Source organism: Acipenser ruthenus, chromosome 4 (assembly GCF_902713425.1).
Source record: "Acipenser ruthenus chromosome 4, fAciRut3.2 maternal haplotype, whole genome shotgun sequence".
In the NCBI taxonomy this organism is placed as follows: domain Eukaryota; kingdom Metazoa; phylum Chordata; class Actinopteri; order Acipenseriformes; family Acipenseridae; genus Acipenser; species Acipenser ruthenus.
Window position 1 is genome coordinate 50,571,708 of NC_081192.1, and position 26,956 is coordinate 50,598,663.

The 26,956-nt window shown below is 38.9% G+C and overlaps 1 protein-coding gene across 2 annotated transcripts in view; it reads left to right on the forward strand.

The window, feature by feature from the left end:
* Window positions 1–431: 431 nt before the first annotated feature.
* Window positions 432–26,956, forward strand: part of LOC117399689 (disks large-associated protein 1-like) — a 306,080-nt gene continuing 279,555 nt past the window's right edge. The window contains exon 1 of one of the 2 annotated variants that reach the window (XM_059022523.1): window positions 432–730. The gene's annotated coding sequence lies outside the window, so the exon portion shown is untranslated. The remainder of the gene's footprint in view (window positions 731–26,956) is intronic. The other variant, XM_033999025.3, reaches the window with a different exon arrangement.

Sequence of the window (26,956 nt, forward strand, 5' to 3'; positions counted from 1 at the left end):
TATTGTCTTTTATCACATTGGTGTCTAGAATGTCTGCCTGCTGACAACAACGGTGTCAATAGCATCTTCCATCTATAAAACCACCACATTTCACGAGCAATTAATACCTTTTCATTCATTGCCGTTTTTTTTGCGTTACAAAAAAAGCAGATATTATTCAATTAGCACATATAATATAATAATTCCTCTAAACAGTGTCGGTGTGATTGTTATGCACATATCTCAGTTTTAAAAACAAATACAGGGCAATTTCAAGGGGGAAAAACATCCTTGGTTTAGCGATTTGGTCTGCAATGATTGGTCAAAACAGCATCAGACTTAAATGTGTGTGTGTGTGTGTTTTGTATGTATATAGAACATAACAAATGCTGAGTGCATCTTGGGAATGTTACTCAAATTACCCGAACCGGTGGCAGCGGTGTCTACTACAGTCTTCCAGGAGCAAGAATCTGTGTCGGGTCTTGGTTGCATCTTATTTTGTTCTGTGTTTTTTCATATTTGAAGTCAGATTTAATGCTGCAGCATCACTGACTTTCAGGTGCAGGCAGTAGAGACTGCAATCGGTGCTCTCTCCTCGATAACAAGTCTTTTCCCCACATTGTAAATAGAGCAAGTCCAGGCATTAGAAAGCTGAGCTGAATAGGACTCGACCGGATCACTTTTTTTCAGGATTAACTGTGAATCCGTGCTGTTCGTATGCTGTTTTGGGTTACCAGATTGGCTTCTTGAGGTAAAACCACTTGTGTTATTAATCTTATTTGATTGTTCAGTTTTTCTTCAATGGTTGGATTTTGATTTTGTTTTGTTTGACCCTGGACCACGATAGTCAGACTGATGTACAGCGGTTTATGAATTGCTTTAGCTGGTTGTGTAGCCAAATTGTGTGCAACGAGATCCAGTGGTATGCTTTACTGTAAACTGTATTTCAACGTTACACTTGGCGTGGTGAATTAATGTTAGATATTATATGGTACACAAGCGGGAACAAATTACGCTGATACCAATATAATAAAGTATTTGTGAGTGGCTTTTCTTTCCCATTGCAATCATATGTCTAACTTGTGCCGTGCAGTGCGTTGAATTAAGAACAATGCAACGAACGCACTGTGCGAGACATAGAAATTGTGCTAATGGTTCTAGAATGAACAACGACCGATGTAACACTCCAGTACATATACTGAATGTCCCATGCAGTTTTAAATTTGTGTTTTACTTTGACTGCAATATCCTAATACAGTATACAAATACAAGTAACATAAATAACATTTAAAAAAAAAACAAAAAAAAAACGCAAAACGCGAACTATCTTTAATATATTCTAAATGTACAGGCATTACTTGTGTTAAATAAGTAGATTACGAAACTCTGTAACGTACAAATGATTTAATTTGAGTTGAAGCTGCAATTTAATCAACATGGCAGCTTTTTTTGCACAGTATTTTGGTTAACAGGAAATGCATGCGACCTTCCATCAAAAAGCTGTTTTTGTTTGTTTGTTTGTTTGTTTTTAAGGAATAAAGCTCAACCGCTCTTATCAAGAGAACGTGTCGAGACTGAGGCTGGAAATGGGACCTGTATTGATAGATTGATTTCAATTAATTTCTGTCTGCCTGCCTGATATTGAAATGAGCATGGAGTGATACAAGCGTTTTGTATGCAGAGCATAGAACAGGTGTGTGTATGTATGTGTTTTATGTATCTGCTTCCCACCTCCCCATCTCCGCTATTTAAATACCATAATATTTTCAGGGTGCAGTGTCCGAATGTAGATAGTGCATTCAGTTGCTTACAGGGCAGTTCTTTAAGCGAGAGGCTGATAGATGTTTGTGCACGTGTCCATTACGAACACGGGCTCATCTATCTAAAGCTTTATATATCAAGCCATTTTACTGCTTTGATTGTTATGCTACACAGATGCATACTTGTTTGTTTTTTCTTTGCAGATGTCACACTCAAAGTAATTTGGACCGTTTATTCAATGCGGTTTTTTTTTTCAATTATACAGCAGACGTCAAATCAAAGTTTACAGTTTGTCTTGGCGTCTAAATTAAAATACATTCTACTGTAGTTTGTACCTGATATTTCTGTTTTGTAGCTTGTAGGCTGTTGTTGCACGACTTATAACTAGAAATGTGTAGAGATAAATGGAGACTTACAGACCACATTTACTTTATGCGGATACTGAACGTCGAGAGGCATTTGCTTAAGAAGCTTACACAGTAAGTAAATGTGTTTATCAACAGAAATGCGACTACTGTTTTTACTCGTTATTTAAAGATAGCTCTAAACTAACAGGTGTTGCAAGATGCGCCGGTTAAATGTTTAAAAATATCCAAGTTTTTTTTTTTTTTAAATTCATTGCAAGCATTAAAATTGTGACAGTTACCGGAGTTACATTTAAAAAATCTGAGCTTTTGTGCAACGCATACCAAGCTGTACATTGGGGCTGAATAAGAGGTCTTGTATTGAAACAAAATAGCAGTTCTGAGTGCTGGTGTATTTGTTGCAGATTCTCGCTGTGATAAAAGTATGGTCTTGGTGTATCAGATAATCGGAAATTACCGAATTGAAAAATTAAACGTTCAATATTGGTTACAGCTAGGAATTATGTACGATATACACACTACACCTGACTATTGGGTAACACGTTATTTTTAAGTATAACGTATTAGGCATGTATTAGTAATTTATTTGACAACTTGCACTTAACAGATCATGGATAGCCACCGTATGGCTTTGTAAGGTACTTATTATGCTTATTTCCAAACATGCCTTATTAACAGGTCATTTTTCATTATTGAGGATTTGCATCATCTATACTAAAGTGAAGAGCATTGTTGTCCAAATAGGGGCTTACTGGCTGGTTTTTAATAATTAGTTAATTATAAATACCTTGGTAATAAAGCAGCAAAACAAAGTGGACCATGTATGTGTCACTTTTTTAGGCGTATATTTACTATGACTAACTGCATTTCCAAATTAAAGGACTTATTAGAAGGTTTTAGGTCTTTAATACAGTAAAGGGTAATAACAAGCTTATAAGAAGGTTGTAGCTCACTAATAAAGAGGTTTGCAGACCCTATTCTGAAGTGGACTACAAACACCCCGTAAAGATCTGACCTGTGTTAAGTAACTTAACAAAAAACGATGTTAGCCCCTGAAGTATAAAGAAATCAAGGCAGAAATCTTTTTAATGAACATGCTTTTATTTAGTTTTCTCGAACACTATTGCTACATATATTAAGCATTTTTCTGTTCAAAAATATAAGACAACTTCTCTTTAAATGTTTGATTTAAAAATTAAAAATGCTCCTGGAACGAAACTTATTAGTTAAAATAAATAAATAAATAAATAAATAAACGTTAACAGTATAATTGGTATGTCAAAGATCAATCATGGTCAGAAATGTTGGTCAGAAATGTATGTCTAATACATATTAAGAAACGGAACCTTAAAGTAAAATAAAAGCAATCCTAATTTGTTATCAAGTAACATACATGTCAACCCCTAAGTGTTCATACCAGTGAGACCCATGCTGAAAAACCTTGGGATTGATGAAAAACCTTGACCTAGACCACTATGTGTTTTTTTGGGGGGGGGTTGCTGGTGATGGATCAAGATTTTTACACATGGTTGGCAGCTATGCCACTGACCTAGACTTAAGGGCTATGCACCCCGGGCGCGAAGCAAACGACACGAATACAGCACGGGTATATCTGCTTTTGCTCCTTTTGTGGAGACGAAATAAAATAAATAAAACAAAGAAATAGTCTGGGTACACCACACACTAAAAAAATGACATTTAAGTTAACAGTGGTCTGGTTTAACATGTAAATCATTAAAGAATACATCTACACATTTCTTTGTAAATACTGAATTTTTCAGTTTTAATAACATCTTCAGTTAGTGTGTGAATGTGATTTAATATTATTGGTCAACATTATTAAAACAAATAAGCGTCATTTTACAGAAATACGAAACCAGTGTGTGGCACTCCCTGTCACTTTGACTAAAATTAAGATGAAATAAAGAGATAGACATACCATCAATTTCCAATTGTTTTGTTATTTCTTACCATATGGCGTCTTTCTTTGTATTGTCTTTATAACCATTGACACTGGCATCATAAAGAACATTATATGTTTTGAATTTAATAATTAAATTCTCATTGATGTCCAGTTCTCTTTTATTTCTGTGGTAATTTCTGCGTGAACGAGACGGTGACAGTCTGACAGCCTCTCTTTGATTCTGTCCAAGTAATGACGTATTGTGTACAGAAACTCGCGCAGACAAACCGTCAGTTTGAGACAACAAGGCAATGCTATCTTTGGAGTGAGGGCGGAGTTTGCGAAGCAGCTACAGCAGGGGTGTCAAACTCCAGTCCTCGAGGGCCGCAGGGTCTTCTGGTTTTCATTGCAACTTGAGCTCTCAATTAACATAATCGATCTAATTATTTGTTGAATTTGACATATTTAATATTTTTCAAGGTGTTTTATGGCTGATGCTTTTAAAAATGCACTTGATTCAAGGTACACTACTTATGAAACATTTTGAGGCCTGGAGAGAAGTGTTAAATGTGTCCAATTAATCAAATAATTAGACAGCTCGGGTGGAACGAAAGCCATAAGACACTGTGGCCCTCCAGGAACTGAGATTGACATCCCTAAGCTACAGGAATATAGACTGGTAATCTACACCTCTTCATGGTTACCCCCCCCCCCCCCCCCCAAAAAAAAAAAAAGAAATACGCTAGGACAGTTGTATTGGATTTACTGCTGTATCGTGTATAAAGGGTTTCGCAACCTCGCAAACAATAACAAACTTATGCACAAACGTGAGAATCCATTGCACGGCCGTGAGACTCTCAAAATTGTGAAAAAACACGAGTTTCACGGGTAAACCTTGGGACTTGACATCTATGAAGTAATAATGAGCAGAGCAAAACATTTTTGGTTGGGATGCTCAAAAATAGTTCATTTTTATTATGCAGTGGCAGCAAAAGGGTTCATTTTGTTGATTTTCTTTTGCTTGCTCATCAATGACACCCGAGCATCTTTTTGCAAATGCCAGAAATGTTCAGAAGAATTTAATTACATAGTTTTGTACTTGTGAAGCTGCCAATGCGAGCTTCACAATAGGGGCTGTGGCTGCAATGGTGTTTACCCTGGAAGGTTCTTAACACCTTTTTATGTCTTTCAACAACTTCCTCAGAGGCTTTGGCTGTGAAGAAATAGATGCATTGTTTAGTTTGATAACAGCATGGCCTATCATTTTAAAGAGAGTTTATTTGCTGTTAATAGTTATTATAGTCAGGGGTTCACATAACTGGTACACAGTTACGCTTGTGAACTAATAAAATAAAAAATGCAGACTTCCATATGTATTTTAAGACACAAAGGCACACCATCAGTACATTAACAGGAAAGCATTTTTCATAAAGGGTGGTCACGCTTGCAAGGTGACCCATACCTGCCTAACCTCTGGATTTTCTATTCAGTCTCATGGTCTCTGGGATCTTTCAATGATCTCTGGGTAACTGAGCTGATCAAATACCAGGCCCCATATTTCACTTAAGACCAGAGGGTTCCAATTTAACTACCGTCCATCCCTGCTAGCGCTATCATTGGCTGCTTCAAGTCTTTATTTAAAAATTGAGTGATAGGTGGAACCACTCTGGTTCATAACATCAATACCATTCTTTTAATGGTAACTTGAAGCAACCAATGATGACAGGGATCTCTAAGCCGTCCATTCAGAGAAGAGGGATGCATTTACATGGAGTGGCATTGTGGAAGCTCACGCTGACGCTTCGGTTCCCAAACTGAGCACAGATGAGAGTAGCGATGTTTCAATTCCAAAATTTTGGGGGTTGATTCCAGAATCAATTATTAATTTGAGAATCGACACAATCGATTCCAAAATCACGTACTCTCGATTCCGATTCTGAAAAATCTTTTTTTTTTTGTGATCAAATGTTTTTATTGGAAAAGAATACAACAATATACAAAGACAAGAAAACAAGAACCCCCATTCAAATTCCCAGAACCCTCCGTCCCCAGACCCCCACCCCTCCATGCCTCCCTCCCACCCCACATCCTCCCACACACCCCTCACCCCCCTCATTCCTCCCATCCTCCCCAAGTCCTCCAGTGGCTACCCCCCTCAATCCAAATACCCCCTACAAGAACCTCAGTAAGATTCTGAAAAATCTTTAAAAAAACAAACACAAAAAAAAGGTACAGATGACCTGTTACTTGTTATGGTACAGGAACATTGCCATGTTACGTTATGGTATAGGAACATTGCCATGTTACGTTATGGTATAGGAACATTGCCATGTTACGTTATGGTCCAAGACTAGACCGTTTTTTAGAAATTAGCTGGCCAGACTTTGAAAAAAACTCTCTTGCTGGGTACTGAAGTGGCAAGAGTACAGAGATATTTCTTGGCCATTTTCATGAAATGGCAGAACTTTGCCCCTAGTGACTTCCAAAAGTCCAGAGAGCATGTCTTCCGTGGGGAATTCGGCAGCCCCAGATTCATCTTGACTCCTGTTGTAATGTCAGAAGATGGATTTTGCTGTGTCGCCTGTAAAACAGGAAAAGGGACAGTGTGGATCTGAAGTTATGACAAACTGAACATTCTTCTTTTCAACCACTAATAATCTTTGTGTGCACCGTACCATACATTTCAGACCTAAGAACACCATTTTGTCAAGCCAACTAGTAAGTAAACAATGATTAAACATATAGAAAAGTTTTGTTTATGTGTAATGTACTTTTATTTTATGGTAACCTATAAAGCCTTTTAGATTATGGTCAACAACCAAGGGATGAGTGCTTTATCAGGAAATCTGATAATGAACTCATTAAACTAAACAGCATCACCAAAAAGCCATACCTCCGACGTGGAAACAAGGCCAAGCGACTCAACTATGCACGAAAACACAGGAACTGGGGTGCAGAAAAATGGCAGCAGGTATTCTGGACTGATGAGTCAAAATTTGAAATATTTGGCTGTAGCAGAAGGCAGTTTGTTCGCCGAAGGGCTGGAGAGCGGTACACAAATGAGTGTCTGCAGGCAACAGTGAAGCATGGTGGAGGTTCCTTGCAAGTTTGGGGCTGCATTTCTGCAAATGGAGTTGGGGATTTGGTCAGAATTAATGGTCTCCTCAATGCTGAGAAGTACAGGCAGATACTTATCCATCATGCAATACCATCAGGGAAGCATCTGATTGGCCCCAAATTTATTCTGCAGCATGACAACGACCCCAAACATACAGCGAAAGTCATTAAGAACTATCTTCAGCGTAAAGAAGAACAAGGAGTCCTGGAAGTGATGGTATGGCCCCCACAGAGCCCTGATCTCAACATCATCGAGTCTGTCTGGGATTATTGCTGCGGTCATCTGATTTGTTTACCCTGGAACGCTACAATATTGTCACTTCTTGGTGCGTTGTTGTCAAGTAAAAAAATTTTAAAAATCATTTTCTTAAAGAAAGACTTTAAATAACTATAAAAACTTTGCTATATGTGTTTCAATTCATTTTTCTGACTTTACATAACTTATCAAAACAAAACTTGCTTAGTTGTGTATCTGTGAAGTGCTGCCTTCCTGCATATTCTGCTTAAAGTCAGGTCCACATCTCAGCGATCAGTTGCGCAACCCAATTGAAATAAACAAAAGAAGAAAAAAAAGATTTTAAAACACCTGTACATCAGAAGTTGAATTCAGCTTCTAAAGTAAGCGTGGAAAAAACAGGCAGAAGCTATTTGTATATTTGAATAGCTCCCAATTATTGCTTATTATAGTTGTACTCTTAGTATGTTACTTAAAATGTACTAGAAAATGTGTTACAAACAGCACTGAAAGAAACATTTCTTTACAGCATGATATCAATTTGCTGAGGTGAGGTCGGGTCACAGGGAACCTTTTGTGTATCTTGAAGAATTTAGTGAACCTGTCAAGCTACAAGGCTAGATCCGCCCCTGTTAATCATTAATTGATTGATTGTGATCACTGTTAAATTAAACCAAAATCCTACAAGTTATATTCTGCTTTTTTTGTGTGTGTTTTCTGCGACGGGAGGGGGGAAATATTTTTAAATAGGACAAGTAGATTTTTAAGAAGGACAAGTTCATTTTTCTAGCATTTTGTTCCTTGTTCTACTCTTATTGAATAGGGCTTTTCAGAAAAAAATACTAGGAGCACTCTACTCACTTCTGGCAAATTGCCAGATAAGGGGTAACTGACGAGTTTTATTAGAATTTCAGCCTAACCCTTTAACCTGTAGGGGATGTGGGTCCTAAAATGTAAATATTGCTGTAAGAACCTTAGGAACCAGTCTTCCAAATTCTGTGAAATTTTTGGTTTCAAGTCCCACCACCCATTGAAATTTGAATTTTTGCTATTTGTACAAAGTTTAGGCCGTAATTGCGTTGGGGGGGGGGGGGGGACTCAAAAAATCAACCAAAGATATGTTTGGATAGATGTTGATGAGATCTACAAGCATCAAGCAAAATATGTTGGTATCCGGGGATTTGGGATTTTTGGCAGATTTTTGGAGTTGCATTTGTCATGCATTCGAGCATTGCTTTTGGCCACTTTGGTGAGGTTAAAGTACCACATAGTTCTATCCAAACTGGCTATTTCTTCAATTGTGCATTCTCTGAGGATTGATCTAGCTTGGAGCTGAGGGGTTATGAACTAGCATATGGGACTTGGGACTTTGTTGTTACGATGACACATTTGAAACTACCAAAACCTTACAAAATAATGGTTATCATTTCTGAACTCAGCATGTCAAAAAACCCCCAGATGAATTTTTGTAGGAAAATTTGAGACGGACAGGCAACGAAATGCCCCTTTTCTGGTTGAGTTGGCGTGGAATGATCCGAATGCAAGTGTTTTGAAGAAGTGGTCCAGAAGCATGGACACAGCAAGGAATATTCAAAGAGATTTAGAATTAGTATGAAGACTTATGAATAGAATCAATTTACTTAGCATATTACATACAGTGGTTTGCAGAAGTATTTACCCCCTACCAATGTCACATTTTATTGAATTACAAATAATGTATGCAGTTTTTCAAATTAACTTTGTTTTATTCAAAGCTGTAGTGGTTAAACTGAACACTGTTATATGAGGAGGTTAAATGTCAGCATAACTTGCAAAGAAAATGTACAAAATGAAATTTACTGGTCGCATAAGTATTCAGCCCCTTGTCAGCACTTGGTAGAAGCACCTTTTGCAGGAATTACTGCTATGAGTCTTTTTGGAAAGGTCTCTACTAGCTTTGAACAGTAGTTATGGTGACATTTTTGCCCATTCTTCATGGGAAAATTGCTCCAGTTCTGATAAGTTTGTTGATTGCAGTCAATGGACTGCAATCTTCAAGTCTCGCCATACATTTTCGATTGGATTCCAGTCAGGACTTTGACTGGGCCACTGAAGAACATTCATTCTCCTCTTGTTCAACCATTCTAGTGTGGCTTTTGGCTTTGTGCTTCAGGTCATTGTCCTGTTGAAATGTGAATTTCCTCCCCAGTTTCAGAGTCTTGGCTGACTCAAACAGGTTTTCCTCAAGGATTCGCCTGTACTTTGCACCATCCATTCTCCCCTCTATCCTGACAAGCTTCCCAGTCCCTGCTGAAGAGAAGCATCCCCATAACATGATGCTGCCACCACCATGCTTGACAGTTGGGATGGAGTTGACTGGGTGATGTGCAGTGTTGGGCTTGCGCCAGGCGTAACGCTCTGAATTTAGGCTGATAAGTTTAATTTTTGTCTCGTCTGACCACAAAAACTTTTTCCATGTCTGCAGTATCATCTACATGCTTTTTTGCAAACTCCATAAATGCTTTAAGATGAGGCTTTTTGAATAATGGTTTCTTTCTTGCCACCCGTCCATACAGGCCAGCTTTGTGTAGGGACCGGCTTATTGTTGATGTGTGAACAGTGACTCCCATCTCAGACACAGAACTTTGCAGATCTCTCAAGGTCATTGTTGGCTTCAGAGTGACATCCTGAACCAGTTTCCTGCTTGCCTGGCTGCTCAGTTTGGGAAGGTGACCTGATCTGGGTAGTGTCTGGTGTGGCAATGTGCCCCGCCCCTGTGTGCAATTGTGTGTTATGTGTTGTATGTTGCGTGTGTAAATGTTGGTGTATAGTCATTGTTACACGGGATATAAACGGGTCTGTGTTTCACGTGTATTTAAAAAGTGTAGATTTGTATTTAGGCACGAGGAGAGCACAAATCACTTCACGTGCTGGTTAAATGTAATATGTGAGCACGGGGTTGCACGTAATTAATTCACGTGCTGGGATTCAAGTGAATAATTAATTAGTAATTGAATCCCAGCACAATAGTATATATAGACGCACATTTCTTGCAGTCGGGGGTTAGGTGTTCGGTGAGTGGAGAACGGGAGAGAGAGGAGAAACTAAAAAGTGAAAGAAAGAAAGAACGTAAATATTGCTTTACTCACCGTGTTTGTTCGTCCCTGTTTGTTAGTGTGTGTTCGTTTTTGTTTGTCTCTTTATTTTGGCGCAAGTGCCGTGTCCAGTGTTTTTGTCTGTTCAAACCTTTTATTTTCTGTTTAATTATTAAATGCTGAGCGCAATCACGCGCTCAGCTTTACCAAAACCCCAAATCTCTGTCTGTTTACTCCCTGCTTCTGGTCTGACGCCACCCACTCCGGCCGTCTTTGTGACACGTGGTGTCCTGCGTGGGATCGACAGCGCCTCCAGGACTCAGGCCAGAGCAGGAACCGCAGTTTGGATTTAAAAAAGAAAAAAAAAAAAAAATGGCAGAAAACGCCATCAAAATGCGGGACTGGATGCTGGAAAATGCTGGGCTGGAGGCCCAGTCTATCCCAGTAGTCGTCCAGTTCCTGGAGTTTATGGATAGGGAACGATGGGAGGCTTATGCAAGGGAACAGACCGTAAGCACCTGGGAGGAAGGTGTGGGGTTGGTCCTCAGCTACCTGGAAGCAGTTATAAGTGGAATAGCAGCCCAGGTAGCAGGTCCACCAGCAGAGGAAGAATGCCTGCTGTCCCCGTCTCCACCAGCAGAGGAAGAATGCCTGCTGGTTTTGCCTCCACAGCCCAAGCGGGAGGAGCCTGAGCGTCCACAGCCCAAGCGGGAGGAGCCCGAACGTCCTACGCCTGAGTGGGAGGAGCCCGAACGTCCTACGCCTGAGTGGGAGGAGCCCGAACGTCCTACGCCTGAGTGGGAGGAGCCCGAACGTCCTACGCCTGAGTGGGGGGAGCCCGAACGTCCACAGCCCAACAGGGAGGAGTCGGTGCGTCCACAGCCCAACAGGGAGGAGTCGGTGCGTCCACAGCCCAACAGGGAGGAGTCGGTGCGTCCACAGCCCAACAGGGAGGAGTCGGGGCGTCCACAGCCCAAAAGGGAGGAGTCGGTGCGTCCACAGCCCGAAGAGAGGGAAGTCGGGGCTTCCACAGCCCTAGGACCCAAGCTGCCAGCAGAGGGTGAATACCTGCTGGTCCCACCTCCACCAGCAGAGGGTGAATGCCTGCTGGTTCCACCTCCACCGCAGTGGGAGGACTGCTTGCCCCTCCCACCTCCACCAGCAGAGGGTGAATACCTGCTGGTTCCACCTCCACCGCAGTGGGAGGACTGCTGGCCCCTCCCACCTCCACCAGCAGAGGGTGAATACCTGCTAGTTCCACCACCGCCAGGAGCAGAGGAGCTGGAGCTGCCTCTGCCTCCACCACCGCCAGGAGCAGAGGAGCTGGAGCTGCCTCTGCCTCCACCACCGCCAGGAGCAGAGGAGCTGGAGCTACCTCTGCCTCCACCACCGCCAGGAGCAGAGGAGCTGGAGCTACCTCTGCCTCCACCACCGCCAGGAGCAGAGGAGCTGGAGCTGCCTCTGCCTCCGCCACCGCCCTGAGCAGAGGAGCAGGAGCTGCCTCTGCTGCCCGTACCTCCGCAGGGAGTACGGTGGCCGGAGCCCCAGAAAGGGGAGCTGCCGGCCACGAAGAAGGGGGAGGAGGTCTGGAGACCACCAACCCCAGCAGCAGTTTCGCTGCCGGAGATCGTGGGGGAGGTCAGGAGACCTGCTCCCACTGCAGCAGTTTCGCTGCCGGAGATCGTGGGGGAGGTCCGGAGACCTGCTCCCACTGCAGCTTCTTCGCTGCCGGCAGTACTGTGGTCGGAGCCCCACCAAAGGGAGCTACCGGCTACAAAGAAGGGGGACGAGGTCTGGAGACCACTTTCCCCAGCAGCAGTTTCGCTGCAGGAGTTCTTGTGGCCGGAGCCCCACAGGAGGGAGCTGCCGGCTACGAAGAAGGGGGAGGTCGGGGGACCACCTGCCCCCGCAGCTTTTTCGCTGCAGGACGGGACCAACAGGCTGTCAGCCGTGCCACTACCGGCAGGGGTGCTGACAGCATGGCCAGCCATGGGCCCACTGAAGCCTCCCTTCCCAGCCCGAGACTTTGTCCTGGACTGCTGGGTTTTTAAGGGGGGAGGTGGCCGTTGAGGCCATGTGTGCTGCGCACAAGGGGGGGTATATGTGGCAATGTGCCCCGCCCCTGTGTGCAATTGTGTGTTATGTGTTGTATGTTGCGTGTGTAAATGTTGGTGTATAGTCATTGGTACACGGGATATAAACGGGTCTGTGTTTCACGTGTATTTAAAAAGTGTAGATTTGTATTTAGGCACGAGGAGAACACAAATCACTTCACGTGCTGGTTAAATGTAATATGTGAGCACGGGGTTGCACGTAATTAATTCACGTGCTGGGATTCAAGTGAATAATTAATTAGTAATTGAATCCCAGCACAATAGTATATATAGACGCACATTTCTTGCAGTCGGGGGTTAGGTGTTCGGTGAGTGGAGAACGGGAGAGAGAGGAGAAACTAAAAAGTGAAAGAAAGAAAGAACGTAAATATTGCTTTACTCACCGTGTTTGTTCGTCCCTGTTTGTTAGTGTGTGTTCGTTTTTGTTTGTCTCTTTATTTTGGCGCAAGTGCCGTGTCCAGTGTTTTTGTCTGTTCAAACCTTTTATTTTCTGTTTAATTATTAAATGCTGAGCGCAATCACGCGCTCAGCTTTACCAAAACCCCAAATCTCTGTCTGTTTACTCCCTGCTTCTGGTCTGACGCCACCCACTCCGGCCGTCTTTGTGACACTGGGTGGTATGATGCATCTCCCACTTCTTAATGATGGACTTCACTTTGCTGAGAGGGATAATCAGCGCCTTTTGAAATTTTCTTGTACCCTTCTCCTGCTCTGTGCCTCTCTACCACTTTATCTCTGGCTTGTTTCGAAAGCTCCTTGGTCTTCATGGTTGCTTTGTTGGATCACTATGTGAGTGGCAGCTTGAAAGTCTTTATATACCTGAGGGAAATTATCTACAAGTTAAACCACTTTGAGTACACACAGGCTGAAACCATTTCACTAATTGTGACCTTTCAAACAAATCATTTGCACCTGAGCTGATTTAGGGCTGCAGTAGCAAAGGGGTTGAATACTTATGCAACTGAGATTAATCTGTTTTTCTCTTTATATCTTATTTATATTCTATATGCATTTTTTAACTTTATCAATGTGGAGTAGTTTGCGTAGATTCTACATGTAATGTCTAATTTGAAAGCTTCGTGGAGTACGCTCAGGTGCCAACAAAATGTGAAAACTTTGCAGAGGGGTGAATACTTCTGCAAACCACTATTTTCTGCAGAATACAACAGTTCAATTTTCAAGTGTTTTTCTGCAACAGTATTGCTTATGAAAGCTGCTACTTCTACTTTGGGAACTGAAATAGCCACACATACAGTTTGAATCTATTGAAATGCAGTAAGAAATAACACACCTATACACAGATTTATATATTTACTGATTTTATTTACTTGGTTAATGTTCTTTCACACAGAAAATAATGAACTGCAAAATATGTAAAATAAACAAAATAGTGTTAATGTTTCTAAGTATTTTAACTGCCAACCATGTCAATAAACTGCTTAATCTTATTTCTTTATCAGTTGATGGATTATTCTGTTATCAAAACATTATCTTAATGTAATTGAGATATAATGAGGGAGAATGTACTCACCGTGTGCTTTCATAGGTCCCACATTGCTTATTAATTATTAATTATTTATTTCTTAGCAGACGCCCTTATCCAGGGCGACTTACAAGATATCACATTATTTTTACATACAATTACCCATTTATACAGTTGGGTTTTTACTGGAGCAATCTAGGTAAAGTACCTTGCTCAAGGGTACAGCAGCAGTGTCCCCACCGGGGATTGAACCCATGACCCTCCGGTCAAGAGTCCAGAGCCCTAACCACTACACCACACTGCTGCACTTGTTTAGCAAATCTGTTAAATCGTGGCTGATAGCTCCTTGCTGATACTGTTGAGCTATTGTAGCTTTGTGCCTGCAGATTTCTCACCAAAATTATCACTTTGGAAGCAGTGATATTTTTATCTGCTGACATTTCTTCTGTGACCGTGAAAAACGGCTTCAGAATCTGCATATAAAGTGTATAATCATCATTAAAATATATTGTAAATTAAGTTGCCTATGTTTATTATTGGTAACATATTATTTTAATATACCCCCCAGTTTGATGCTTTTGATGGCATCTGATATTTTGTCTTCTTTGTTCCAATCCATGTTAAATGCAAGATATGCAAAACCTAAACATGAAACTGCAAGTCTTATTGAAAGGCATTTACCTTAATTGCATCTTCTATTGCTGTCCAGTCTTGGGGAAATATGGGTGGAAGAGCTGCATCTAGAGTGGCCAGTGCTGCTGAGAGAGGTTCCTTCACTTTCACAAAATGCTCAAGCATGAGATATGTGTGTTTCCTTGATGAGCTTCAGCTCTTGTTGCTTCAGATCACGTTGCAAGTTTGTAAGCTTTTCTTTGGCAACTGTGCTTGAATGGGGAAAAAAACAACAATTCTTCTCACTTTATCCCTGATTTCTGTTAGCTCAGCCACTGCAGCTAAGCTACCTTTCACAATTAAATTTAATGTGTGAGCAAAACATGGCATGTGTCGTAAGTTGAGTTTTCTGAGAGCTGCCACCATGTTTGCTCTATGGTCAGTAACCACACACTGGATTTTACCATTTAACCCCCACTGTTGAATTCTGCTGTCCAGCAGATAGTATCAGCAGTGTGACGTTCGATAAATCTGAAAAGAGAGATCATTTTCTAATCATTTCATTCATTATCTTCACAATCATAAATTTTATCAGTTTTCCCAACAGTGTCATGCTTATTACCTTGCAAGTATTATTAGTAGGGGTCACCGCGAAATTCACCTCTTAGGGGCCAATGCATACAAACAAGTACAGAGAGGAATAAAAAAGAAACCTCGTTTAAATGAACTACTGCACAACACAAGCGACGCAAACTACATATCTTCATTCTGTAGATGGCCCTTTTTTATTCTTTCACCGCCCCTTGTACATTGTACTTACGAAAAAAACAAACAAACAAACGTCCACAAATAACATTTACAAAAACAAATTATCCAAAGCGGTTAACGTTCTTGTTTACTATTCAAATGACAACGTTTTAATCAGCCTATCAGTGCGTCTTTACTGCTTTTATGTGATCTGTACTGTGCAGGAGGGGGTGGGACAAAGTTGGTGCTGCATTGTTTTGATTTAGGTTGCTAAAATCTAGTTATCAGCATTGGAAGTAAAATAGTAGACATGGACGACAAAAAAAGCAAAGTATATTTCGGCTGATGATCGTTTCAAGATATTTCCCAAAGAAACTGTACATGCAGACTGAGGTAATTGTTTTGCATATATTAATGTGTCTTTGGAGAAGATCGCTATTTAGCTTCAGAATCACACATTAAACAAAAGGCTACTACAGAGGCTGCTGAACAGAACGTAAAATAAACAGCTTTCAGAAACCAAACTGGAAAGTCAGCCCAGACAATCAGTACTAAAACGATTCAGTACAGCCACCTCGTTTCAGCCTGCTACTTACTTTTTTCGCAGTTGGAATTTTAGACCCAAATAACCACGTTCTCTATGTTTTGACTGGGTACTAATAAAATAAATTATTGGATGGGACAAATAATATGACAACGAACGTGCTGCATACATTGCCTTTATTAAAGTAAATCAGTTTTTGGGCTGTTTCTAATCGATTTCCACATTTGTATAACTTGGCAAAGCTTTGCCTTAACTTCCAACCAATTCAGTGGATGCAGAACGTGCAGTCTCAATGTATGGGCAAGTCAACTGCAGGGGGATGCTGCATGCTTGCCTTTAACAAATGACAGCACTCTGTTTTAGTAAGGAAGCAAGTACCACTATTTTTAGGCTTTATTGTGTTCTGAAATGCTGTCTACTTCTGTTTATTTAATTTTTAAACAGGTCCGCGAAATGTCCGCGAAATACTAATTTTATTCTGCAACATACGTAAATTTACCGTGATTTATGTAGATCCCTAATTATTAGTAATTGAAAAACAGCTTTGAATCAACTTTAGCTACTTCAAATTTTGCTTGGTATCCCTGTAAGTACTGTGTGTTATGATTGTTGTAGTTGTCTAATGCCTTTATCAAGCCAATTTAATTTAATCAGTCAATCAATCAATCTTTATTTTATATATCGCCTTTCATAGTGGACCACATCACAAAGCGCTTTACAAGATGCAGTAACTACAAGAAAATCCATAATACTTAAAATACAGAGAAATGCATAATACATGATATACAGTAAAAAAAAAAAAAACCAAAAAACAATGCATAAAGCAATACAGTGAAAAATGCATAATACATTAAGTACAGTGGAAAGTGCATAATACATGATAGTAACATAATACATGGAATAGTAGCAGCAACACATCAGCTAATAGCGGATATCAGGCTTAAAGAGCATGGAAAGCAAGAGAGAACAGGTGGGTCTTGAGAGTTGATTTAAAGCGAGCGACGCTGGGAGCGTCAAGCACCAAAGCTGGAAGAGAGTTCCAGAGAGTCGGAGCCATGAAGCTAAATGAGTGTTCTACAATTGAGGTGCACTTTTGCTTGGGGATAACAAGCAGGCCAGAGTCGGAGGACATAGCGGGTCAACAGGTTGAGGAGGTACTCGCTACCTGTGTGATGAAGGGCATTGTAGGTGAACAGGAGAGTTTTGAAAATAATCCTGAACTTTACAGGTAGCCAGTGCAGCTGGGCAAGACGGGGAGTGATATCATGTTTTTTACATCTGGTAAGGATCCTGGCAGCGGCATTCTAGACCACTCCCTCAGTTATATCCTTATATAAATATTGTTGTGTCGTCAAGTTAATGTGTTCAACAACAAGTCACAAAGTGTTTGGGTTTTTGCTTTTGAATCCCCATAGCGGCAATATGGTGGTAGGATATTGAAATAAATAGAGAATGCGTGATGGTTTGTTAAACATTGTAATAACCAGCAATCCGGACTCCTACTTAAACATTCAGAAACTATTGTTGTGGTGTTTGACACGGCCATCCCACTTGTTTGAACTGTCGGAGGAGGAGGTGGAGCTAGACATTGACCTGGATGATGACCCCTAATTTTGGTGCATACCAAACCATTTCTTCTGGTACTCGTATGAGAATCTAATGAGGAAAGTAGTGTGAACCCCTGATTATAGTGATATAATGGTAAGGTAACATGCACATGTAAGCAAATCTGGGAATGTGGATTGTGAAGTGTAATGTTTTATAGGATTGTTGAAAATAATTAAATAATAAAAGTTATTTAAAATCTATATCTATCTATTGTATTTCTTAACACATTAGTCCCTTTTTGTGAAGCACCTACTTGGTCTTACTCCAATCCTTGAGGGCCCATAGTCTTCTGTTTTTCTTGTCAGCTCTTTTCTCAATTACTTCACTGAACGAATTACTACTTGCTTAATTAGTCATCATTTTCTGTAGGTTTAAAGCAATTGATAATTTAAATATACCTATAAATGTTTCAGAATTGCAGCGGGATCACATACCTTGAAGTTGCTCAACCCCAAAACTGTCTAAGAGAACACTACCTGAAAATATAGCTGACATATTCAACAACTTATCTACAGATTCTACATCTCTCTCTCTCTCTCTCTCTGTTTCTGTCTCTGTCTCTGTCTCTCTGTCTCTGTATGGTTTCATTGAAAATCAAGTGATGACCACAAAAATGATTTGGGGTTGTTGTAAGTAAACCTATCCATCATTTTAACCCAATTCCAAATACTGGTATTTGTCAGAACTCTGTATAGATTTTTCAAAGGGGCTATATTTAGCAAGGTTAGACCAGTGGAATTTGCAGTTATTTTTTGTGAAAGTGAAATCAAACTGTTATATTTAGTATATTTGATTTAGTCATAAAAATAGCATGAAATGTTTTCAAAATGTCACTTTATTTGAATCTTTGAATGTATATAGTTTCACTCATAGTCAGGATTCAGGCAATCACTGAAAATAAATAACCATTTTGCGATCTGAGCATTTACAAATTATCAAAGAGCGAAATGAAATGTTGTTTTGGTCTTTGAGCAAATTATTTTGATCAAATTGCGAAATGGAAAATGTCAAACAAGCAAAGAACGAAGCACAAAAGAAGACAGCTTCTTCGGTCTTTGAGTAAAGCGATATAATCAAATTGCGAAATGTGCTTTGAGCAAATGCACAGTTCCCGAACAGATTTTCTCCCGAATCTCAATCTGCGATTATCAAGTGAAATACAAACTTTAATACAATATTTTTTTTTATTGAATTAACATAAAATCAGTAAATTATATTTATAAGATACAAGTCATTGATTCATGATTTATGTATTTATATTTTATGCAGGGAGTTAACTAATTGAGATCGTGGCCTCATTTGCAAGGGGGTTGTGATCGCAAACATTAAACTTCAAGAGAGTTTGAAATAACTTTTGTAATGTTCTTGTCTTGTTATTTAGAAAATAGTTTTAGAGGAAAAAACCAACACAATTAAATATGTATTGTGTTATTTTATTATAAGACTGCTACATACACAGCATTTAAATGGGAAAATCAAATGTCAGTCAACGTTTGTCTGATCGTTGTTTTTTAAGCGAAAGAAAAGTTGCTTCTTAAATGTTTAATATTCTCATAAATCATAGAAAGAGGTGAATTACCACTTTTTAGAAAACAGGTTTTGCAGACACGATCAGCACCAGACAGTGGCGTGCCTGTGGAATAAAGACGGAGACTGCTTTTTGACATAAAGAAACCCCTCTTAAAGGTTTTTTTATTTGAGATGAAAACATTTTCAAAATAAACCATATTGAGAGCTCCACTGGGCTACTGAGTCTAATTTTAAAACACTGTTTTGATTGTTTAGATAATAAGTCAGGTAAAATTAAAGTAGTTCAATCAAATAAGATAAATATAAAGAAACCATAATGAGAGCTCATTTAAAAAAAAAAAAAATCACAATTTAGATTTAGAAACATACAAATCACTGTGTTTGTTTTTGCAAGGCTTGCTGCTGTGGCATTTAGAATTGCACTGAACTCCCTTACGCACACAAGTGCTTCTTTGTTTCACAAAAATGAAGCCCCAGAATCAGCTGCTGCTGCTGTATGAAGAGAGTTTGTTTTCTTTGGGTACTTCATCCAAATTAGGAATAAACTATCGGACAATTGAAATTCAATTAGACTGTAAAGGCACTACAGAGATCCTCCATCAGACCGAAGACTCAAGAAGCTGTCTCTTCTTTTGTGCTTCGTTCTCTGCTTGTTTGGTATTTTACATTTCACAATCTGATTATATCGCTTTACTCAAAGACCGAAGAATCTGTCTCTTTGTGTTTCGTTCTTTGCTTGTTTGTATTTTTTTACATTACATGTTTCAAGTACAGTTAATACTACAATTGCTGATGGATTATTATTTGGAGTTTTTTCACAGACTACATTTTAGGCCCTGTCCACACTATTCCTTTTAAGCCGTATTAGCTGCCTTTAAACCAGCTTAAAAATGCTAAATACGGTTAGCGTCTACACTACACAGCGTTTTAATACCGTACTCCAGAACCGTACTCGAAACCACCTCAGGAGGTAGTCTCGAGTCCATTTCTAAGTAGATTGCATCAGGTAGTGTGGTTTATCGGAAGTGTGGACGCTGGAATACCAAACTATATTTTTTGTGTATCCTCCAATATCCCAGAATGCTTTGTGATATGTTTGGCGAAATACGCAGAACAGTCCTGAAGGACTTGTTATCAGTGTACACTCTGCAATGAGTATTAATTTTTATGCTTAAAAATAAAATCTGTGAGGACATCTTTGTTGAACTAGTGGGGAAAATAACAAAAGCGCCTAATTTAAAATGTTAAATTAGGTGACTGCAAAAATAAAATGTGATTGTTTTGTAATTAACAGCTTTCTTAATTATGAACCAGAATCAGCTCTATTTGTTTAAAGTCACCTGATTTTTAAAAAAAAACAAAAACAAAAAAAAAACTGTTTGTAAGCTTGTCTACCGTGGTGTAATTGCTTCTCAGTTGTCTGCATCATTATCTGCTTTTTTTTTTTTTTTCTTCCTCAATCTGTAGTTTCAAAAAATCTTAATATAAGCAAGTTGTTTCCATGCTCCTCTTTGTAATCACAACATCAGATGCTTGAAAGGAGGAGGATTTGATGACACCCGAAGGGGCAGAACTTTCCAGAGGAAACGGCAAATGTTGTTTGTAGGCACTGCTTGTATACAAACAAATAAGCTGATTAGAAGAGTGTACAGCTTTAGAATTGTTTAAACCTTTTTTTTTTATGGCATCCTACGATAGTGTGCCTGGCTGCATGTCATTCTGTTCAGAAGAATGTTCTTAATGAATTCCATGTCTTGTTTTATTGTTTTGGCTCTATTGGCTTCTCCATAATTGTTTTTAACATAAATAACGGTAATGTTTTTCATATCTCAATAGTGGGTTTGTTCAACCCATTATTACAGGTATGTGAATTTTTGTGGTAATTATCGACTGTATTCATCTGCCGTTTGGGGCGATAATATTTTCTTTAAAGCCGATTTCTGGCACCATGCACGGTCAGGATGTCACCAAAATAACTTTTAAATACTTAATCTTTTAGGCAACTAGGATCATAAACTAGTTTACAATCAGTCTTGTAAATATGAAAATTTATGGGAACCAAATGAATTTAATTCAACAATACTTGTTGCTGGCCATTCTGTCATATCTGTTGAGACAGAGCCCAGGGCATTCGGACAGGTGAATCGGATTATCCCTTCCTGTAGTCACAAGCCGTCTTCACCTATTCCAAGGTTCCTGTCTGGCTGTCAGGCAAGGGAGGGTTTGGTATATCTGGAATGCAATAGTCTCTGCTTAATTGGATTCCTCGTGGCTCCTCATTAAAGTGCAAAATTGGTTTAAATAAAATAGGCTGTACACTTTAAGTAACTGGCTTTTGTCTATCACTTTTTGTGCCAAAGCCAGTGGCATATACTTGAGATGCTGCAGCTGTCAAAGGGATTTCAGCTCATCAAGCACTTTAAGAGGCAGAATATTACTTGTGGTTTCTGAAAGCAAAACAGAGGGTTAAGACAAGGTTTCTGTCTTGAAATACATTTCTGTAACAGACATTAGAGGAGCCATTTTGAGGGGGACTTCTGACTTATTTCTGTTGTTCCTGTGCTGAACCCTGTCTTCAGAAGCTTCGGTGTACTGTTGAAAAGAATAACTGTATTACCCATGGAAACATAGAAGACCTATTCAGATGAAAATGATAGGATTGCATGAAAGACTCCTGAAACTGAACCATTATGGTGTATTTAGTCTTTATTAAAGTAATTTTATTAAAAGTAGTGCCCTTCATGCCATGGCATCCCAGAGTACTGTACAAAACAAGGGAGCTCATATGTACAATACACTCCAAATACAACCAATTATATGAAAGCACATTCAGAAAAGTGTGTTTTTAATTTAGACCTAAAAGAATCTTACTGCTGGGATACTACCAGCCAAACGAGCAAGATGGGCCGAATGGCCTCCTCTCGTTTGTAAACTTTCTTATGTTCTTAATTGGTGATTAACAGGGGTGGATCTAGCCTTATAGGTTGATGGGTTCACTAAATTCTTCATATACACAAAAGGTTCCCTGTGACCCCACCACACCTCAACAAATTTATAACATACTTTAAGGAAATGTTCCTTTTCAATGCAGTTTGGAAAAATAAAAACATTAATTAATTAATACATAAACACATTGCCATTTAAATAATAATAATAATAAATATTGTACAGATAATCTCATTTATAAGCATTTCATTTCTATCATTATAAACATATTTCTCAATCTTCATGTTTTAATAGTTTCACAAATCGATGGATTGTGCATGTCCAATAAATAACTAATATCCCTTCTGATCAAATCTAGTTAAAAAAAAAAAAAAAAAATGTATTTTTTATATAGCGTTTATTCTAAAAAAAAACAAAACTGTGTAAATATGGTAAATACCAAACTAGGTTAGCAACACTAAAATCAAAATTAAAAAATCATTAAATTTTTTGCTGGGGAAAGTTGGTCTTGAAATGCTTCTAAACAGTAAACTTTTAGGTTGTTTTTTTTTAAACATCCCAACAAGTACATTGCCCACGAAGTGTTATAACTTATAAATTACAAAACGCGGTTTTTTCTAATCCGCTAATATCTTAGCAACTATGGTGATACGAATTGCACACCCCTGAATGTTACTTAGATTATCGCAAGGCACAACATGCGACAAGACAAAAGGCTGCAAAACAGAGCAATCTTCTTCTTTTTTTAATTTTCTTCCAATTTTGGATATTGTGACATATTTATCAGATTACCTGTTAGGCATCAGTCCTCTTGGTAGCAATAATCAGCATGCATCCTCCAGAAACAAAAATCTGTATTATCTGTAGGATCTGTGTATCCTAAGGCTTCTGATTGGAATAATGTTATGTGTTGGTAAGATTTGCTGTCTGTTGTATCCTCCGGGCTGTCAAGTGGCCTAATTTGCTTGGAGGAGCACTCTTCTCTCTTGGTGCCGTTATTCAGTCTTAGTTTAGGATGGGGAGCTATAAAATCCTGGTTTCATTTCCCAGTGCCGCAGCAGCAGAATTATTGTGTAGATGTTTTGGTGGGACCCTGGGGAGTTAATCTCAATTTATTTTTACCTCAGTATGCTGGGTTAAAGCAGGGCCCTCAGTCACTAAGGGTGAAATCTTACACCCCAGGTGACCTGTCTTGGCTAGATAGGACATTAAGGATAATAAGGACCTCAACTGGGGCAAAACCAATCTTTTGGTCGGGGGTCTGAGGGCCACCTAGGCCCCCCAGAAGAGCTGGGATTGTACATGCTCTCATATGTATTCTGAGCCATTTTGGACCACTTTCAGAGCAAATTTTAACTTGACTTTGTAGAAAAAGAAATTAAGAAATTACTTCACTTACAACTTTACCAGCTAGATCAACCTGATAAATCACACATCAGGCTAGTTAACAAACATAGTTTTTGAAAGGTTACTGATCAAACCTTTTACATGTGTGCCCAATTCACATACTATTAATTGTTTATTTTTTTATACCATTAAAATGGTCTTATTCCTCTAAGAAATTGTGTCTTTGCCTTTGTGCTTTCTTCTAGAACTGAAGTCATTGTATTTTATCTTGCTCTTAATTGTATTAATACTTGTACTGTGATTCTTGAAATGTATTTGTTTACGACTGTAAGTCACCCTGGATAAGGGCGTCTGCTAAAAAATAAATAATAATAATAATAATGAAAAATAATAATAATAATAATAATAATAATAATAATAATAATAATAATAATAATAAATATGGTTCTCAATGAACCATATTTATTATTATTATTATTATTATTATTATTATTATTATTATTATTATTATTTTTCATTATTATTATTATTATTTATTTTTTAGCAGACGCCCTTATCCAGGGTGACTTACAGTCGTAAACAAATACATTTCAAGAATCACAGTACAAGTATTAATACAATTAAGAGCAAGATAAAATACAATGACTTCAGTTCTAGAAGAAAGCACAAAGGCAAAGACACAATTTCTTAGAGGAATTTCTTTGGAGGGCAAAGTTTGCCCATAATAAAATAACTTCAAACAATAATGTAACTGCTGCTAGTCATTTCTTGCTAGTTTTAAAATATATAATTTTATATTTGTTACTTTAAATAGGGCAAGTTTTGCACTTGCTTCGGATCGGGTACAATATTTTATATCTTTAGAAGGGCTGACAGTGTGCAGAACGACGGGGAGAGTAATCTAAGCAAAAATATTTTGATTACCTTATGATTTCAGGTGCCTTTAAAGTAAGATGACACTGGCTGCAAAAGAAGGACTGTGACTCTATTGTGTTTTTTTACATTTTTTTATTTCGTCATCGCCAATTGTTTTTACCCCGGTTTTCTCACCAATTTGGAATGCCCAATTATTATTTTTATCCCAGTTCACCGCTGCAACCCACCGGCAACTCTAGGAACGGAGGCTGAAACACGCGTCCTCCAAAACGTGTTCCTGCAAATCCATCATTTTTTGCACTGCAGGTCCACAGCAAAGCCACCAGACCTATAGTGCCGGAGGACAACACAGATCTGAATGACTGCAGACTGCAGACACCCTATCAGCCACAGGAGTCGCTGGTGCGCGGTGAACTGTGGATTGCCCTGCCGACCTAAACCCTCCTTACCTGGGCGGCGCTCGGCTAATTGTGCGCCGCCCCTAGGAACCCCCGGTCACGGTCGGCAGTGACATAGCCTGGATTCGAACCTGCAATCTCCAGGGTATAGCGCGCATCCTGCACTCCACTAAAAGAATTTAATCTATTCAGTCTTGAACAAAGAAGTAGATCTGATTCAAATATTCAAAATACTAAAAGGTATAGACAATGTCGACCCAGGGGACATTTTTGACCTGAAAAAAGAAACAAGGACCAGGGGTCACAAATGGAGATTAGATAAAGGGGCATTCAGAACAGAAAATAGGAGACACTTTTTTACACAGAGAATTGTGAGGGTCTGTAACCAACTCCCCAGTAATGTTGTTGAAGCTGACACCCTGGGATCCTTCAAGAAGCTGCTTGATGAGATTCTGGGATCAATAAGCTACTAACTATCAAACGAGCAAGATGGGCTGAATGGCCACCTCTCGTTTGTAAACTTTCTTATGTGGAGCGCCTTTACTGGATGTGCCACTCAGGAGCTCTCTATTGTCGTTTTTTATACACAAATAAGCTTACTTGACTTGAAAAATGTCTTAAATAGTTTAAGCAAATTCCTGCTTGCTTTGATTGAATGAGTAGTGCACAACACGATTCAATATGAAAGCTGAAAATTAATTTAAATAAAGAACGACAAGTTTTTCATAATAAAAAAATCATTCTAGCATACTTGACTCAAGTAAAGGGGACTTCTGTTATTCTGAAATATCACTGCTTCAGATTATTACTAGTGCTTAATAACAGTAACAACATTTCCATAAACATGTTCATGGGCTCCGTAGCAACACAAACCTACTAACTTCCTTATTTAAAATAAATACATAAATAAATAACTGTCTGGTTCTCTATTACCTATTTGTCAGTGAATACAATTTAATAGATAATAAAAAGAAACTAAACTAACAACTACCTAGCCTATATTTAATTGATCATTTTTTGTAGTCTCCAAACTGCCCAGCATCTTCTGTCAGTCACACCGCTGCAATGTTGGCTGTGTAAATAGTGCAGTGCGGACTATGGGTCAAACCAATGTTTGTGTAGGGTGCATTTTTATTGTATATTTTTCCCCCCTCTTTTATCAGTGACTTCTGGCATCTTCTGAATGACTTTCCGTTTTTTTTATTTATTACATTTTAAACCATTTAAAGGCAAAACCATAACAAAACAAAATAGTCTTCCCTGTGCCCTAAGGGTTAGGCGCCTATGGTCTCAATCAAGTTACAGTTCAACAAGAGAAAAAATAAAAACTATAAAAGGTCACAAAAATCAAGTTTGTGCTGAAGTTACTTCTTGCATCTATCGAGACTGCTTGCTTCAGTATGATTACTGGCACTGAACTTTACCTGTATTTTACCCTCCAGAGTAAAATACTAATCTAGGCAGCTACCAATTAATGGAGCCCCCTGTATTTGCCCACAGCAGAATGGTGTATTGGCGGCCTCTTACTTCTACTTATTACAGCAAACAAGCACTGATGTTTTAGAAATAGATGTGGAGATGTCCTGCCACTGATTCAGCATACTGTTTTTTTTTTTTTTTTTTTTTCATTTGTGTTGAAATGGCCCCACTTGACAAATGCAGAACTGAAGAGGGCTTTTAATCAGATTCATTAATGCTGTGGATTTCCAGTGTTTCAAGAGAAAGGGAAAACATAGGAACGTACTGTTTTTAGATTGGAACAAAAAGCTATAAATAAATGTGCTTGCTATGCTATCCAATGTACCCTTTTTTGTTATAACATGATGAAGCCAGAAGGTGAAGTAATATCTCGGGCACTCCTTTTATACTGTTCTGTTCTTCGTAGAATACCTATGATCGAACATTGGTGTCTATCGAGCTACATTGGCACTTGTGTTATTTGTTTTTATGTTGTGAGATTTAAACATTTCTTAACACAAGCTTTTCAAAGCAATTACAGAATACCAGGAAGCGTATTTTGTCTCAGTAAGATGATTTTTTTTTATGTGTCCCTGTAACCCGACGTATTTTGAAGAATAGTACACGCATATCCAAAATCTAGAAACTATCTTTTGAGTTATTGGCCATATCAACGATACAGACCAAAGACTTTGACATAATGGTCTGGGTTTTCCATTCCCCTTATGACCTTGTGTTTAAAATGTCCCGTCATCTAAGTTAAATAACCCAGTCTAAAGGACATGTAATATGAAAATATATGCAATTTAAGAGTAAAATGGAAATCTGAAGCTGGTGTAATTACGAAATGTGTGCTAAT